Source organism: Gallus gallus, chromosome 3 (assembly GCF_016699485.2).
Source record: "Gallus gallus isolate bGalGal1 chromosome 3, bGalGal1.mat.broiler.GRCg7b, whole genome shotgun sequence".
Classification (NCBI taxonomy): domain Eukaryota; kingdom Metazoa; phylum Chordata; class Aves; order Galliformes; family Phasianidae; genus Gallus; species Gallus gallus.
Window position 1 is genome coordinate 73,034,619 of NC_052534.1, and position 18,128 is coordinate 73,052,746.

The window sequence follows — 18,128 nt, forward strand, 5'->3', positions numbered from 1 at the left end:
TTTTTTTTTTCCTAGTTCTGAACTGAAGTTGAATAGTTCTTTGATTTGATTTTTATCTTATTTTATTTACCATATTTTAGTTGAAAAGGCAGCAAGGACACTGATGTTCTACATATCCTGGTGTGTATGCAAAATAAAAGGCTCAAAGCATACTGATGACTGCCAGTTCACGCTGTCTGTGGAGGATTACTAAGGATTACAAGTAATTATCTGAAATTGCACACTGTTTTTTTGCCTTTTTTTTTTTTTTTTTTTTAAGTGGAATTGATAGGGTATCTAATTTCCTGTTAAGACTTTATTTCTATTTTGTACAATCTTTGTGAGAAGTAAAAAAGTGAATAAAACAAATGAAAGTCCCTGAAACACTTTTAGTGATTAAACATACATAAATCTTAAAAACAAATGTAAAAACTTAAAGAAAATACCAGGAACTTATTCTATGTAGAAATGAATCTTGCTTAAAACACTTTTTAAATGTCGTTGTTGAGACCATGGATTAGATTTGAGTTCTAATTTTGATTTAAATCAGAATAGTAGAAGTCCATGAAATCAAGTCAAATTAATAGTGCAAAAGAGAAAGGTGTGTCATTAAAAAAGCAAACAAAATACCTGAAATAAAGAATTATCCAAATAAAAGAAGAAATAAATCTTAGCAAGAAATTCAGATTTTATGGGAAATAGAAAATGTAATTTATAGAAATTTATGTGTCACTTGAGGTCTTCAGAAATGTCATTTATTTTCTGTCTAACTTTTCAGATACCTGAAATTCTTAGGCACTTTCATTTAATGGTATGAGCACTTTTTTCTAGTCCTCATAATAGCATCTGATTTTTAGAACAGATATTTGAAATACAAATGAAGAATGTTTGACTGTTTTTAAAGAACAAGTCTGCCCTGGTAGAGCTTTCTCCAGCATTTTTACTAGAGTCGATCTTGAGCAAAATTCACCCAGTTATCACCAAACCAAGGAGCGTAAATAAGAGTGACTGCAATGCTTTGTGTTTATTATTCATGTGAGAAGTTCTGTTATGAAACTAAGTAAACACGAAGCAATTTTTGATGCTAAATGCTAGAAAATTTAGGGATGAGTCTTGGATAGAGTTGGGTATGCTTTTAACCATGCTGTCAGACACACATTGTAACTTTAAATTATGGTCTCTACTCATCCATCTGCCTGGCTGATTTACACAGTCCCCCTTTCCCTCCCTGGGAGCCTGTTACATAGGAAATGAATGTTACAAACCTCACTGTGAAAGTTTAAGAAATGAGAATGTGATGTTTGTTTCGCCATGTTTCAAGGAGATTTCATTCACTTGTGCTCGCACTCCAGCCTTCAAAACCACAAAGCTGGGGGTTCAGAAAATCTGGCCAGGGCTACTTATATGCCAGCTATTGAGGCTTCACCACAATTCTTGTAGCAGTTTTTATTAGTGATGACAAACTTGTTTGGTCTTTTTATTACCCTTTAGATACCTACAGTAACTTACGTGACTCTTTGACATCTGAATTTTACTTATCTAAGCCTCCATAAACATTAGGCAAGGTTACCACATTGCCTGTTTTTCCTTGTTTGGAATACACATATCTTTACAGTTACAGCCTGCCTTCCATTTGGGGAAACAGGAGGAATAATGACATGGAGAAATACAGCGTGTTTGATGTGTTGTAACTTTGTATTCATCCTTCTGTTGTCACACTGCAGTGCCTTCTGCCAACAAGTTGTCTGTGCTGTGGTCTTATAGAGTGCAGGCTTTCTAACCTTAGTAGAAACAATACATTTTTCAATTTTATTGCTGTGAAAAGTGTTTTTTGTTAGTAGTACATGCAACTCTCTTAACCCTCATTGCACTGTTTGCAGTGTTTACACATTCACATTTCCATTCATACTTCAAATCAATCTTAACACTCTCGGTACCAATCTCCTCAGAGTCATCTTAGTTTTTCTCAGTCCAAAACCTGAGCTCCACAGGGCATGAGGACACTGAAGAGGCAAATCTAATGGTCTTGAGGGTATTTCACTATATCTGTAGAGATTCAAGAGATTCTCGGTAAAAACAATCAGTTTTAAACTGTAGCAGTATGCTTGTAGGACATGCCTTTCATGGTCAGCATTATCATGAATACCTCACAACAAATTATAAATTCAGGAAAGGAAACAAAACAAAAAAAAAAAAAATCAAGACAGGATACAGACATTCAAGAAGGGTAACTGGAGGAAAAAAAAAAAAAAAAAGAGGGAAAAAAACCATGAAACTAAACAGAGAAAATTACATGTGAGCAAAGGGAAAAACCAGAAAAGTTTTGGTCTCTTGCAAGTATTTTTCATACCATTCCTTTAAAGAGACCTTCTCTCATTAGTGCACTGGCAAAATGAAATGGAGATTCTCATACCTGGACATATACTACATGAACAGATGTTGCACAGCCAACATGCATATCTTCTGAAGTACATAAGGGAAACAAAAGTTTATGTTGGAATAGGAGAGATCTTCTATGACATAAAAATCCCTGGACCTTATTTAGTCTCACTGTCATAGGCATTCTGTGGAAGGCTACTCAGACTTAATACAGGGCTTTCCAAACTGTAGGAGTCCACGTTATTGCTACGTTTAGGTTTCTTAAGTGGGAGTTGTCACTTCCATTTTTTAAGTTTGCCAGGTGAGTTCTCTCACAGTTTCCTTTAGTCATTTTGGTTGATCCTTCTATGTCTGATATAGCCCAATATATCTGAATTGTAATGAAAGGCTTTCATGATTACCATGCTAAATTTTTCAACTTGCAGTAAGAGCTTTATTAAAAATCCTTTGTCACTCGTAATGAGTGATATGAGATGAGGACTGGTACATTCTAATTATATTTTTCAGCCTCTAGAATTACCATAATTAAATTGCAACATCATTCTTGTTACTTTACCACAAATCCCAGACTGCTGGTAGAACTTTTTTATCCCAGATTCCAAAACTGCATCTAAATATATGTAAAATTCCATCCCAGTACTCAGATTACACTTTCCTTAGAAATACTAATTTGCAGTACAGTGAAGGGAAAAGAAGAAGAAAGCAAGCTAAGCAAACAAAGCATTTGGAAGACTTAAGAAAATCTATAAAATAAGATTAATAAAGAATGTTGAGTTGAATACATGAAATTCAATGGAGCATTTGAAATTGTTGAGTATATGATACAAGATATGGTAGGAAACTATAACATGCAACATATTAAACAATGCTTGCAATATTATAATGATTAGAGCCTTGCTCAAATCTCATCTGATGAAAATAAAATTTTGAAAATCATCAAATTAAAGTTTCTTGATTTCTCATCTGAAATTTTCTCATTTTTCTCATCTTCTCTAATGGATCAAGTCAAAAAAAGTTCATGGTGTTTTTCTTGGTGAAACTTTCATCTGAAGACTAGGCAGATCTTATTGGTTGAGGTGAAAGTTTAGAAATATTAATTTCTTCTTTTCTGGAACATTATTTTAAAAGAGGAGTTTCAAAGGCTCAAAGGGAAGTTATATAGCAAAGACTTTTTTATTTCCTTTGGGAACTCAGGACATAAGAGTACCCTTGAAAAAATTCCACTGAGAGTCAGTCAAAATTGGAGAACATCCCAGAGTATCATCTCACCTGAAATCCTTTGGCTTCCTTACATCAAACGAGGAGGCCATGGGGGTGTGAATGTGGTATGTGTAAAGCAAAAGACAGAATTAGTTTTTGAGGTCATCCAAAACTGTAAACGTTGGTGCTGACTGAAGGAGAAAATGGAAACATTTTATTATTTATTAGGACAGTAGTGAACTAAAAAATTATGTATGAATTTGGTAAGAATGCATGTAAATTGAGCTAGTCCAAAATCTAACATATGAGGCAGATAAAGTGAAACATCTCAGATGCCCATATAACTCCAGCTTTGCAAGCTGGTCTAAACTCTTATTGTTCCACTGAAGTCTGAGGGGTCATTCCTGTTCATCTCTGCTGAGCGTTTGAGCAATTAAATGTACAAATTCCTGGCAATCATGTCAGATGTCAAGGAAGATGTCAATTCAAATGAAAACTTGGAGTTAGTGAAATCCTCCACATGAGGTTAAAGAGTGGGCTGCCAAAAGGTTAAATCAATACACCTTATAAAAAAAAATCACTTCATAGTTCAATACTCAAGGAGTTAAAAATGGATCAAGAGCTCATGAAAGGTCTAAACGCTATTGGGATTTGGGGAAATGATAGAGAGGTGCTCAAGAATTTGTTCCTGTTGCAAGACTATCAAGGGGATGATTTAGTTTCCTCCAGACACGACTTCCTCAGGTGGTTTGTAACCTGCGTTAAATCCAAGTCTTAAAACATCTCAAGTTCAAAACAGTTCAGAATGCCTCCAAGAATTAAGAGCAACATTTTATAAAGGAAATCTAGTGCCAAAGTCAGGTCTGAACAATAGTATGCTAAGAATATAAATCTGGTTGAATTAGAAAATAGTTCTTGGATTTGTTTGGATAGAGAATGAAAACCAATATGAAGTAATGACGAACCTGCAAAAGTGTTAAGGACATCCATTATGCTTGTTAGTGGGCATTTTCATTAGCTTTCTCTCATCAAACTATTCAAGTCAGGTAAAAAAAATACACACACATGCACACAGATAAACAAAACAAACAAACAAAAACCCAGAAACAGAGAAATTTTGTGATGCGGAACTGAAGAATGATTTAAAATACAGATTAAAGAGGATCAGCAGCTGCCATCAGGATGCTACAGCAGACTAACACAAATCAGTAAACAAGTAGAGAATTGTTAACATGTCTAAGTGAACAGAGACTAATTCTACTCCAAGATTTTTGTGCTGATTCCACTGCACCCTGTTGCATTGCAGGAGGTGAATGTGTGAGAATCAACCTAATTAGGAGAAATTGATTAGCTTTTTAATTCAGCCACCGGGTATCCACCCACTTTCTGCAGTTATGAACCTATTCTGATCATTGTAAGAAACAGTTTTTTTTTTTTTTCCTTCTTTCTGTTTTATTTTTCTTTTCCATCTTGCAAAAATATCTCCTCAAATCTAAGCTTTACTAGGACTGTCAGAACAAAATCATATCAGAATCACATTAATCAAGGTAGACTCAATATAGAATTAAAATTAAAACATCACATTAATTATAAAAATAATCCATCTTTATAATTTTTAAGAAGATTGCTATCTAGTTGGATATAAATTCTAATTAGATAATTTGGTTGAGTCAATCAATATAATAATTTGAATGTTTAATGCTGGAACCAAATTATTATTTAATTTTTAAGTTACAATTTCAGGGATAATGCCAAAGATCCCCACTTAAAATTCTACTCTTTTGCAATAGTTAACCCTTTTCTTCCTAAGAGCAGATGTTGAAAATAATGTCATAAACTCACATATGTAGGAAATTGAGAGGGAAATCCTAATTCTTGTAGAACTTTGAGTATGGAAAACAGCATAGTAACATGACTAATTAAAAAGAAAATATTTAAGGGAGATTAAATATAAAATTTCTGCTTTTTCCGCCTTCACCAATGTTAAACTTGAAGAGATCTATAAACATGCATTCACCCACAATGCTTGGAAAATATTGGCAACAAAGCCAGATACTTTTAGCAGTTATTCCATAAAATAAGTAAGTTCAAATTTATAAATAAAATACAGACATCAAACTCTTCTGATATACAATTTTTTTCCCTTTGATTCGTTCAGATGGCTTATTTTTTCTGGAAAATAAATGTCCAACACTGCAAAACTCTGTTTTGCTCAAGGGCCAATAATGTAGCATGATACTAGAAAAAAAATTGAACTTGACAGAATAAATTAATTTACTAATAAAACTGTCTTTTCAAAAAGAAAAAGAAAAATATTTTGCTTACTAAAAACATCTAGGGTATCCTGGTATTAATACTTTCATTTTTTCAATGTTACATTAAGCCTCGTTTTGATTGAAGTATATGAGTACACTTTTCCTCTACCCCACAAAAGATTTTATTTCAATTTTCCTATCTATCAAAAATTCTTCTCAGCTTATATTATAATATTATATATTATAATATTATATTATATTATATTATATTATATTATATTATATATAATATTATAATATTATACAGTAAAAAATGAATATTGCTCAACACTTTTTATATATGGTAAAAGAGAAATGTTTGCAGTCTCTTCTGTTACAAGACAGTATTCTAGTTCAAGAAATTATGTCAGAAAACAGGAAAACAGGATATACTTTTATCCCTTTTGCATCAGTTTAATATTCTTTTAATTATTTTTAATAGTGCCAGAATTATGAAAAGTAATTACTTTGTATTTTTAATCAAGTAAAAATAATTCTCGGGTATTACCTTATGGCAGAGCTAAAATTTTGTAGGCCAATATCACAGAACTCTTAGGGTACATTTTCAGGAGTTAAATATATGGTTGTTCTGTAGTTTTCTGTACCTTTGAGACCGTGTCTGTGTGTGTATTCATTCACGGGCAGAGGTATGCACATGTGTTTTTTATTTGTTTCTTTGTTTTTTAACATGACAAAACTTTAAAAATAATGGAAATATTTATCAGCCCATGTATTCCTCCTGCTGAGGAGTACTTAGGTTTTGTTTGCAAATGTAGTTTTATTTGCTATTTTGTAAATATTTTGTAAGTAAATATTATATTTATTTACGAATTTGTAAACTGAATAGTAGTAATAAGAATTTTATGTTACTAGCTTAAACAAATAGATATATTTATTGTTTTTGTTTGTTTTGTTTTTACTCTGTCCAATTTTTTTGTTTGTTTGTTTTTTTGGATGGTGCTATTCCAGTTGCTTCCCTATACCACTGAAAGATACAAAAATGAAGAATAAAATCCATTCAGTCTGGATAAATGTAATATTAGTGATGATAAATAAGAATGTCTTATATGCAGCTAACAGACATTCCTTTCTAACCCTTTCATCGTAAGCCAGAGAAATAAGAGCAGCTCTTTAATAAACTCTAAGAAAGGTTAACGAGTCTGCCTTCAGTGAATCATGCGAGGGAGTAGCAAATGACTTTCTGTGTGAGGGATCACTCTCAGAAAATGCCTTGCGACCAACTTCTTTTAAAATTAAAAACTCCTTTTAAAGTTAGCAGACAGAAGTTCAGTCTTGCACTAAGTATAGCAGTAGTGCTGTCACATGCAGTAAGGGAAAAATTGTCAGCCAGCCATAACATTATGCCTAAAATATTCCACCTCTGATCTAGCTTCAGAATTTAACACCATCACTCAAGCAATAATCGCTTACAATTAGTAACTAAATTGAATGGTGTTTTCTACAACTTCTGATTCATATTGCAATGTGCAGGTAATTTTATTTGGATCATTCTCTCTAACTTGATTTAATACTTTAATTATGGAAATATTATTTGCCCTCCATTTCCCCTTTAAAAATGTACTGAGTCCCCTGGAAGCTTTATTTTCTTGGTAATAGAATTTAATCTGAGGTTAATGACACATAAATTGTACCTGAGTACTTAATTCTGTATTTAATTCACTTTTTTTTTTTTTTTCATTTAACTTGGTTATAAAAGACTATGGTAGAACTGAAATAAGCCACAGTGCTTCTTAATGTTATTTTACCTTTGATCTTTCTAAAAAACAAACAAAAAAAAATTGGATTTTTTTCCCGAAAGGCAGTAACTTTAATTATTCCAGTGTAATAGGGAAAGTGCCTTACTTCTTGAATGCAGCACTATGAATGCTAGCAGAAATGTGTTTGTCTCTGCTTTTCACCTGACATAGGATTGGTTAAGAAAGAACTGTACCTTAAAAAAATAAAAAATAAGAAAAACTTTGTAGGGAGACTGGATAGATAAGATTTTTTTCTTGTGAATAAGGAAGTTCTAGTTCATTTTCTGTTGCTATGAAGCTGCTCGTATATAACAGAGATGCATGTGTAAATGTTTCTGTGTAATATGGAGAATTACAGTGAGAAGAATTTTTTGTGTGTGTGTGTGTGTCAAGAAAACACTAACTCCCAAAATGTCAGAGACAAATGCAACTCAGTGCTGCTGCAGAGCACTGTGCAATGCCACGTTACTGCAGGGCAGCAGGCCCAGTTCAGATGGATTTCTGATAAGGAGCCCAACACACTTGCCATATTACCAGCAGGGAAAAAAACATGAATTCAAATGAGAAACAATTGTCTTGCTGGCAGGCAGAGACCTGCCAATGAAGCTAACTGCTGTCTCTCTCTAAGGCTCTGCTGTATATCTACATCTACCTGTCACAAACTTCCTATTTCTCTGTTGTATTTTTGCTGCTTAGTTATAGTTAGTACATCACAGTTCCTTGATCCTCACCATGCTCCTGGTTGTTAACACGCTACAATAAATAAATAAGAAATACTAATAAGCCAGAGACAGCTGTAGCACAGGCTGATGTGCTGCTGCCAGAGACAGCAGGAGGATTGGAGCACCAAAGTCATGGCTTTGAGACAGAAATAGTAAGCGAGACCCCCAGAAGCGCAGAGGGCAGAGCTGCTCCTCCGGACAACATCTTTCCTGAGCACTTCTTGGTTCTGCAAGCTCCTTGTCTCCTGTACCAGGGTTCATCAGTGAGCTTGTGCCTGCTCAGCTCTGGCTCTGCTGACTGCCGCTCACCATGGAGGAGGACATGCTGGCTTATTGAAGCCACAGAAAACATAACCAGAAGTAAGATATTGACAGATGACTGTACTGTGCCTCAGTTTTGTCTCACCCATACAGGAAATATCTCTTTTATAGATGGGTCAGATGTACTGGGATGAGACAGTGGGTACAGTCCCCCGATAAGAGCAAACCAATGGGTGGTATGGATAACTGCAGGACAGTTTATTGTCTGATCTACCTTGCTGAGAAGCCAGAAAGAAGAACTGCATAAACAGCAAAGCTCAGAAGTCCCAACATTTATTTAAGGTTAATGTCTGACAGGAGGATTCTGTGGCATTGCTGAAACTGCTCAAGAAGTCTGCGAAGTGATGGTGAATTCATCAGCTTCACTCAGCCCTTAAGAAGCACCGCATCCTCCACAAAGAAAGAAAAAATTGTGAAGCATCATGGTTTGAGTGAAAAAAAAAGGCAGGCTGACCTTAAATCAGCTTCAAACTATTTGCAAAGGTGATAACATCAGAAAAAGAAGGGAATGCTCAAAAACGAATATGGGGATCAGACGACAAAACACTCATACAGGAACTAAAGCACTGTATCACTGTCTCAGGAAAAAAGAAAAAGGCTTAAGAATTAAAATAACACTCTTTGCAGGGCTAGCCAAAAAAGATTATTTCAAGATCTCTTGAAGATCTGTCATGGAAAGCCCCAGCTCACAGACCCTGAATACATTATCAGGATCTGGAGAAACATGTGGGAGAACTCAGCTGAATTGCATGACTTCAAATGAATGCAATTGGAGATTCAATAACAGGAAGATGTAAACACAAATAACAAAAATGACTAAGACAACCTTTAAAAACAAAGAACTGGATAGAACCAGGACCAGATGTCATCCGTGGCTTTGGATTAACTGCTTTGCTCTGATACAGCCACTGTTCCTGTGCATTTTATAAGAAGAAAAATCATTGAAAAGATGAGAGGCAGCAGAGGAGCACAATAAAAAGAAAAACAAAAGCCTGGATTGTCAAGAGATTTCTAACATCTAATCATTCATATGTATCACCTTCCTTTCCCTTCCTCAGAAACTGCTAAGGTGTGTTTTATAGCGTCAAATTCAGAACTCTGATTGATATAGGATTAACATAGAATCAAAATGTAAGCAAATGAAAAACAAAAGACACCAAAGCTCTATTTCTAGCTGACTTCTGGTTTCAAACACTGTTCAGCCTAATTCAAGAAATTCAAGCCGGGAGAACTTTTTTCATAGATCCAATTCAGCAGCTACCAGGACCACTGCAATTGCACCAGCCTGCACCTGGCTGCGTATAATTTATCTGGGCACAGCAAGAGCTGCAAAGTGCCTTTTTGCTCAGATTAGGCAATATCTTTCTGGGGAAGCGTTACCTTGTAAACTGTTACTTTGTCCTTAAGCTGACCCCTGCAGCAAAACAGGAAACACACTTAAAAATCTTGATATTCCTACATTCATCTCGGCTTTCTGGGAGTCTGTCAGCATGCCTCGTTGCATGTTGATCCTTTATTTCTGCAGAGAGTGTCTCATATTTCTCAATCTCCACGACTTCGCTCTTAAACAACAGAAATATTTAAAGTTAAAAGCATGTAAGTTTAATTTAGAGATATAAAAATTGACATCCTTGATTACAAAGCTGGAAATAATGTTACTAAATCAGGAAATTAAGACAGCAAAATGTGTTCCTTATTACCTTGCTGGCATCAAAACAAGTGCTATGTAAGGTCCTTGATATATGGGGGCCTTAAAAACAATGGAGCAATTCAGTTGAGCATTCTACTCTCTTTTGGATGCCACTATTTGGAATAAGACCTAAAATTGCTTCAGTGAACAGTGTAGCTATGTCCTTTCTCCCCATCATCAGTGCAGTTTCTCTGAACAACATTTTATGTCTGTGTTTGGAATGTTTTCCTTTGCCATTCTTTTTTTAACATGTATCAAATTGTAGATGCACTGAACTCCGGTTTGTTATGTTTTCTAATTTTCATAGACATTGCTATACATCCTTTTTAAAAAGACTTTCCAGCTTAAATGCTTATCAGCACCATTTTCATGATTCAGTAAGTCGTGTATCATAAAAAGTAATTCCTGACCACATATTTCATAAAATGCAAAGCCTTTAGAGGCTGGTTTGTTTATAACTTTTTACAGAGTTATAACACAGTATTAATTAAGCAACTGTGTGATCAGTGAAAACGCTGTTTTTCAAACTATTTTCTTCAGAATGTTAAGACTCCAAAGTCTCAAAATGTTAACATACTTCTCTAATAGTAACAGTAGGATGAAAACTGCATCAGAAATCAAGAAGAGGATGCATCACCCAGCTCATGATATACAAGTGGATATTACCTTATCTGGAAGAATTTTGCTTTTTCAGCTATCTTCTAAAACTGAACTGGGAAAAAAACTGACAGCATTAAAGATGATGACAAGCAATCAGTATGTATGGAGCTTTACTTTTATGAAGTGTATCCACTGAGAATCAGCTTTAGAGATGATGGGCAAAACCCTCTTAGATGCACAGAACTGTTAGGAAGCTGATGAACATTCTGTTAAATGATTCGGAACAGACTATTTGAAATTGTTGATTTATTATAGATTTGCAAATTCAGGCTCTTCACACAAATTCACTAGCACGCTACATTTTGAAACAAAACACAAATACAGAAGCATAACAAGATTATGCATCTGGCTAGGACTGACAATTCAGTATGAAATATTGGGCAAGTAAATACATGCATTCACTGGGATCTACGCAGATCGAGCTACCTCACTACCACTGTGTTATGGGGGGAGCACAGACATAAAAATGGTAAATATTACTAGAACTGTTCATCCTGTGACAAACTGCATTACTAAACTATGCACTTAAACATGGACTCTTCTGGTTTCTCAAGACACTGTGCAAGAGATTTCCCTCCCCAATGTACCTGTCCTGCATGGTTTTATGACAGCCTAAGGTATTTTACCTGGCTGATAGCAGAAGTGCCCAAACTGCACTAGCTGCTTGTGTAACCTCCCCTCCACCCCAACTCATTCACTTGGAATCAGCACTTGCAGATAAGGAAAATAACAAAAATTAAAAAAGATTTCTCTTCCAAATGTTCATTCTTAGGTAAGAGAAAAAGATGTAGCCTTTAAATGCAGAGCAACCAAAGAGAAAAAACAGCCCCACAAATCAACAACAAAAGGATAAGAGGCAAGAAGTTATCTTGGTGATTATGCTTAAGAATATCCACATCTCACATATTTCCTTCCAATAATGTTCAGAGCTTGCAAAATGAAGTCATTCCGGAAAAATATTCCATACTGGACAAACATGTTGACCTTCTGAAGATCCAGCCATATGATATTATTCTAGATGAAAAGTTCCCAACTAGACAGTCCATGAAGTTGTGATTTGAAATAACTGAGATTGTGGTGTAAGGAAACTGCTCTGATTACAGTTGAGACATCTTTCTCAAAGCATAGGAAATGCAACAGTTTGAAATGAAGGATAATAATTCCAGTTTTTAAAATGTGCTGATTACATTAAATCTTCAAGCTCTTTTCTTAGTCATTCAAGCCAAACTGACTGGTTTCAGAAAGCATTTTGGCTGAGTAAGAAGCTATAGGCAGATTGCTACAGCAAACATAATTAAAATATCCAAACAGAGAATAATCCAGCTAGTGAATTTTAACTTCTCAGTAGAGTTACAGCAGGAAAAATGAAACAAACTCTTTCTAGCATCTGAGTCCACCCCCAACCCTGTTAAATAGAAAAGGTTATTCCAAAAAGCATCCCTGCCGCCATTCACTATAGAAAAATAAGAGGAGAAATCTTGTGAAAAGAATTCTCAGAGGATAAAGTTTTATCATGAAAACAAAAATAAATTCAATTCAACAGTTTACTAACTTCAAGCTGATAACCTTATAAAAATATATAAATGATGTTAAAAATAAAATGTATAGCTAAGAAAAACAGTCAGATTCCTAAGGGAACAGACTGAATTCTCACTGGCAGCAGTTAGCCACTCACCTTTCTCATCCTGATAAGCAATTAAGATGCTATTCTGTTAAGTCCCTGTGCTGGCTACTCTTCGTTTGTCTCAGCTTAGACAGATGAATGAACACGGACTATTACTTGAGTTCCTTTTTTTTATTTACTGCCTATGCACAGCAGGTTGGCAGATCTTGTGCCGTAAGTGTTAATTAAGGTTTCTTACTTATTTTTACTCTTTCTTTTTTTCTCTCTCTCTCTTTTTTATCTCCTCTGCAGTAACATTTTAGAATTCTCCATACTCTTTATCAATCAACTGCTACAAAGAAGTTTCTATGCAGTATTTGTACTTAAATATTACAATATTCATACTGGAATATCAGTTATTGAAGACTTTGACCATTGGTATTTTTCAAAAAGGCATATTGTTCTTAAACGGGATTGAGGGGAAGAGCTTGCAAATCTTTATGATTTTTTTTCCCCATTTCATAATTCCATCCTGAGATAAAGCATAGACCTTATGTGGAGTTTTTAATAACTACATCCAGGGTCTTAATACTGACTACAGTCTGACAGCAAAAGCATTCATCTGAATCATATATGACACTTTTCCATGTCTCTGTGCTAGTGAATGTTTATTTACACAAAAGGTATACACCAACATGACAGATACTCACATCACAGTGCCTTGGGGGTTAAAGTCACCTGCCGCTGAGAGGAGAAATTTGAACTTCTTTTACTTACATTTCAACGGATTATCATCATCACGCTCTATCATTTGTCTTTGCTTGCTGCCCATGACTCACACCCACTAACCAGCTGGCTTAGGAAAAGCCGATCTCCACAAAAATTTCAGCAGAACTGGTGGGCTCATGTTAAAAAAAAAAAAAAAAAAAAAAGATGAACATGCATCAATAAAGGAGAAAAAAACAGTAGAGAAAACAACACAGTAATTTGGAGAAAGATACCCCATTTAGACAACGTTATATAACATTACCATAACCCTAGCTTATTTCCTTAAGTAATAAGTACACATACAACATTTTATATCTTACTCATTTCAGTACTAAAATAATTTCTTAACTTACCAAGCCTGTCAGTGGCTTTAAGCAGGCTGCAGCTTTTTGTCATTTGCTGAATGTGAAATCAATGATTTGGAACTTCATTTCCTTTCATCAGAGCTGAGAGCCAGACTCACCTAGCCAAGGACAGCATGAGGGTTGTGTCAACACAGACAGCTCAGAAATTTTCACCACCATAACTAAAGCTTTGACAGCACTACGTCCAACTGACAGCAGAGAACAGAATACATTTTCAAGCATCTATAGCTCTCATAAAAAAAAACAAAAAACAAAAAACAAAACAAACAAAAAAAAACTCCCTTGGGTCTTGAAGAGGAAAATGAAGGATTATTTTCCTGCAACCGTTTTCCCTGCCCACCTTCTGCTTCACATTTCTACCTAACATATTGGTGCAAACAACTTGTAAGGGGAGATTGGTGTTGGGATGGTGTCATGTAAATGAGATGAATGAAAGTCAGAGAGATTTGCTCTCCTATCACGCTATGAGGAGGTTATTGATGCTGCTTTTACGCTAGGTGCTATAGAAGTATACAGTGGAGAAAGAGGGTCTAAAGTGTTCTGGAAAGAAAGTAGAACAGTTGAAGTTATAGAGCTGTCAACCTGTTTGCCAGTTCTTCATAGTTCTTTTATATATTCGGTTGTTGTTAGAAATTAAATTTTGACAGATTTTGGATACAAGCCTGACCAAGATTGACCTACTAACTGCAAAGAGGAGATCAGGAGAGTCTCTAAAGTATGTTGCTGATGAAACAGAGTGGATGATCATAGTAGCAAACATGATTTTTGCCACAGTATCAGAATTTTCTCTATTTTATTTCTGTATTCATGTTCCGGTGCAAATGCCATAATAATGTTATTGTATTCTATTCTATGGTTAATTGATTTCTATTAGGGTCAGGAATGGAAATTACTATTGGAGTACAAATTGCAAACAAATCTGACACAAATTGGTAATTCTGATAAAATGCTTTATGAACTTTCTGACTTTTGGTTAATAAAAACTTTCTTGTGACTATAGTGTCCACATTTTCTTGTTGGGTAACACACTCAGATTATGTTCAATTATACTGTATGTATATATATATAAATATATATATGCGTATAAATATATATAAAACATATATGATGGTTTTAAATACAGGAAGTACAAAAATCTTTTTCTTTCAGATTTTCATAAACTGTTGAGAAAATTGGTTTTATGTCTACCTGTTATAGGAAAGAAAAAAATGGTCACAAAATTTACAGTGGGACTCCACTGAGGCTTAACTCTCTTTGTTTCAGTCAATTTTGCAAGGAAGTAAATATTGTATGCATACTCCATGAAAACTTTGTTTTTCTAGATGCCAACTTCAAACTCTGTTGAACTTAGCCTTTTGTCTCTGGTACATTTCTTGTTGGAACAATCAGGTATCAAAGCAAGAAGATGGTAAGCCTTTCAGGTCATACTGAATTGTACTTCTCTGAATTGAAATCCCCAGGTCCTTCCTTAAGCACAGAAATCTAGAACAGCATGAAAAATGTTTCAGCGCTGAAAGTTTCTCACCTTTTCTTGAAGGCCAAGAACCTTTGGGTAAATGCCAGATAGAATAAATGGAGAGTTACTGAGCTGCCAGACACATTTCTTCCTACCTTTTGGAGCTGTGTTTTTACCATGTACTTAAAGATAAGATCTCCTTTGTAGTTAAGCTTAAGTCAGTTTTCCAAAAAAAAAAACCCTAAAAAATTAATGCGTTGAAAAACCATAACAAATGTTGAAATTAAATTGTACTTATAATACTATTCACTCTGAGATAAGATTCTCGAGTTTCCTCCAATCAGAGGATATTCTTTTACTCTCATTATTAATAAGTGATACAGATATATAATTGCCATTAATCAATTTAATTTTAAATAGGACTCTAATGTAATTTTAAATATCTATTTTGATTACTTCAATGTCAATTATTAAAATCTGGAATAAAATACTTTGAAGACAGCTGCATGGAAACTTGATATGTTCTATATGAACATCAATGAAATTAAAGTAAGTCTTGTGTCTGGCTGCTTTGTGTGCTGTTTGTTTGTTTGCTTTTATGGTATTGAGGCATCTAAATTTTTAATGTTCTAAAACTTCTTAATTTTGTTACTAACAATGCCAATTCCCTTTTCTTAGAAAAAATATTAGAAATCATTCCTCATCTCCATAGATAGGTTCCTTAGGTTCCAAAGGTATATAAATCTATTTGCTGAAATAATCCAAATTCCAGTCTTGTAATGTTACCAGGGATGAGCCAATTGATTAATTATTGCAAACATACATTATAATTTACACATTTCCTGTTAAATTCATCCAGTATCTATTCTATAATGTTACTGTGTAGAGCTCTTAATATTCAGGAGAAGAGTTAAAATTCAAGAATAACTTATATAATTTGTGATTTATTTGCATTAAAACATTTATATTTATTTTATTATTCCATTTCTGCTTCCATTGGGCATGCACTCTTGTCAGTCAAAATATTTGCTTTCCAAACTTACTGCCTTTCTTTCAAAAGGGAATTCACTTTCAGGTAGTGCACATCAGCTAGACTGACTAACTGTACTTATCCTGGGCAGTGCAGTGAAGCTGTAGGGACCTGAGATCATCTCTTCTAGCTGAGGTTAGTGAAGCTGACTCGTTGAGGAGCCAGGCTTTGCATTTTCTAACCATGAAAAATGGATCTTAATGACTATCAGATAGCCTATTTCAAGCTTGGAATACAGATCTCTTCAGAGTTAATTATGGGGTGGTGTGGTTTACTGTGATGGGTTTTATTGCTTTATTGTGGTTTATTGCTTTATTTGCGTGCAGTTGACACAGAGGAAGGAAGGGATGCCATTCAGAGGCAGACTTGAAAGGTGGGCCCCGGGTGAACCTAATGAGGTTCAACACAGCAAAGTGCAGAGTTTTGCACTTGGGCCGGAGGAACCCCAGGCATCTATACAGACTGGAAGGAGCAGTCCTTGAGAGCAGCTCTGCAGAGAAGGACCTGGGGGTCCCAATGGATGACAAACTTAACATGAGCCAGCAGTGTGCTCTTGCAGCTCAGAAAGCAAATGGTATCCTGGGCTCCATCATGAGAGGGGTGGCCAGCAGGGACAGGGAGGTGATTGTCCCTCTCTATTCTGCTCTTGTGAGGCCCCATCTGGAGTACTGTGTCCAGGTATGGAGCCCCCAGTACAAGAAAGACAGAGAGCTGTTGGAGAGGGTCCAGAGAAGGGCCACAAAGATGATCAGGGGACTGGAGAACCTCCCCTACGAGGACAGGCTGAGGAAGCTGGGCTTATTCAGCCTGGAGAAGAGAAGGCTGCGGGGTGACCTCATTGCAGCCTTTCAACACGTGAAGGGAGCCTGTAAACAGGAAGGGAGTAAGCTCTTTGAAAGGGTACTTAACAGCAGGACAAGGGGGAACGGTTTTAAGTTGAAAGAGGGAAGATTTAGGTTGGATGTTAGGGGGAAGTTTTTTACCAGGAGAGTGGTGAGGTGCTGAAATGGGCTGCCCAGAGAGGTTGTAGATGCCCCGTCCCTGGAGGTGTTCAAGGTCAGGTTGGATGGGGCCCTGGGCAACCTGGTCTAGTAAATGGGGAGGTTGGTGGCCCTGTCTGGCAGGGGGGCCGGAGATTCATGATCCTTGAGGTCTTTTCCAACCCAGGCCATTCTGTGATTCTGTGATTCTGTGATTTGTGTGATTTCCATGTGCACTAGCATAGTTATCTTTCTTACATTAAAATGCTTACAATATTAACATTATATATTAATTACTTTATTTTCTCCTGAAGTTTTTGGCTATTAATTGGAGTCCAGCCTCACATTCTCATATTAAAGCAAGTACTCTAAAAGCCCACCAAATGCAAACAAAATTAATGATAATATGCTTACTTATATGTTACAAGAAACAGCTGGTATTGGAAATATCAGTTTAATTTTTCCTGGTGTAAGGTTTTCTCCTTCTAGTAAATTGCTAGAAATTGTTATGAAGATTTGAGCTATCACTGGATAAAACCAGAATTCATTCTTTCCATTGCTGATCTATGTAATATTTGCAGGTTGCTCCAAAAGTAATGCTTCTTATTTATTTCCATGGAAAGTACATCAGATAGAAAGAGAACAATAACACTCATCAATAGAAGAAATTCTCTGCTGTAGAAGACTGGTTTTCAACATAGTCACCACCATTAGCTATGCATTTTTGCCATAACAAAAGCCTGCATGCCACACTTGTAAATATATGCACCAGCATCTGTGTTTCACAGCTGCTAAGACAGTGTTTTTGCTAGGAAATCGTTGCCCACACAGTCTTTCTTTTGTTGGTCTGAACAGAAGGAAGTCAGAAAGTGCCAAATCCAGACTATACATTCGATATGGTAGGACAGTCCAGCCAAAATAGGC

At 35.5% G+C, this 18,128-nt stretch overlaps 1 long non-coding RNA gene across 1 annotated transcript in view; it reads right to left on the minus strand.

The window, feature by feature from the left end:
• Positions 1-14,077, minus strand: part of LOC112532165 — a 59,786-nt gene extending 45,709 nt beyond the window's left edge. The window contains exons 1-3 of the long non-coding RNA XR_005858692.2: positions 13,727-14,077; positions 12,678-13,507; positions 10,033-10,214 (exon numbers count right to left, since the gene is read on the minus strand). This is a non-coding gene — a long non-coding RNA (uncharacterized LOC112532165). The remainder of the gene's footprint in view (positions 1-10,032; positions 10,215-12,677; positions 13,508-13,726) is intronic.
• Between the last annotated feature and the right edge of the window lie 4,051 nt (positions 14,078-18,128).